Raw genomic sequence first — 1,107 nt, 5'->3', positions numbered from 1 at the left:
CCCGGCCCATTTTTTTATTTTTAATAGAGATGGGGGGCGGGTCTCACTATGTTGGCCAGGCTGTTCTTGAACTGCTAGCCTCAAGTGATCTGCCCCCCTTCAGCCTCCCAAAGCACTGGGATTACAGGTGTGAGCCATCATGCCCAGCCCCGGATACAAAGCTTTTATCAGATGTGTACTTTTAAATTATTTCCTTTCAATTTGTGTCTTATCTTTTCATTTTCTTAACAGTGTTTTGGAGGGCAGAGGTTTTCATTTATTGAGTCTGATTGAAACATTTTTTATGATTCATGGTTTTTTGTGTGTCTTATCTATGAAATATTTGCCTATCTATAAGTTATAAACATTTTCTTCTGGAAAGTTTATAATTTCAGGTTTAAATTTAGGTGTATGATTCATTTCAGGTTCATTTTTGTATATGGTACACGATATGGATCACAGTTCCCTTTCTTGCATATTAATATCCAATTGTTCCAGCACCATTTGCAGAAACCAACTTGTTCTTAACTACCACATTATGTTACATACAACAGATTTCTTCCCTATTTGTACTAAAGTCTGGTGAGATTTGTGGATATACAAGTGACACAATTTGCTATTCTGTACAATTTACAAAGTACTGTTTACTTAATTACATAATTTCACTTGAATCTCAATTAGCCCTTTGAGGTAAGAGTAAAATATTATTACTTCCATTTTTCAGATGAAGAGATGGAGAGTAGCTGGGTGCTTTGCCCAAGATGACAAAGCATTCAGTGAGAGCATCAAGATTCAAGCCCAGGTCTTCTACAGTTAGTGCTATTTTCTTCTTCTTTTTTTTCTTTTTTGGGGGTGGGCACAGAGTGTCACTCTGTCGCCCAGGCTGGAGTACAGTGGCGTGATCTCGGTGCACTGCAACCTCCGCCTCCCAGGTTCAAGCGATTCTCCTACCTCAGCCTCCTGAGTAGCTGGGACTACAGGCACGTGCCACCACACCTGGCTAATTGTTGTACTTTTAGTAGAGATGGGGTTTTGCCATGTTGGGCAGGCTGGTCTCGAACTCCTGACCTCAGGTGATCCACCTGCCTTGGCCTCCCAAAGTGCTGGGATTACAGGTGTGAGCTACCG

This window comes from Colobus angolensis, unplaced genomic scaffold, assembly GCF_000951035.1.
Source record: "Colobus angolensis palliatus isolate OR3802 unplaced genomic scaffold, Cang.pa_1.0 Scaffold110, whole genome shotgun sequence".
Classification (NCBI taxonomy): Eukaryota; Metazoa; Chordata; class Mammalia; order Primates; family Cercopithecidae; genus Colobus; species Colobus angolensis.
This window is presented reverse-complemented; position numbering follows the sequence as displayed.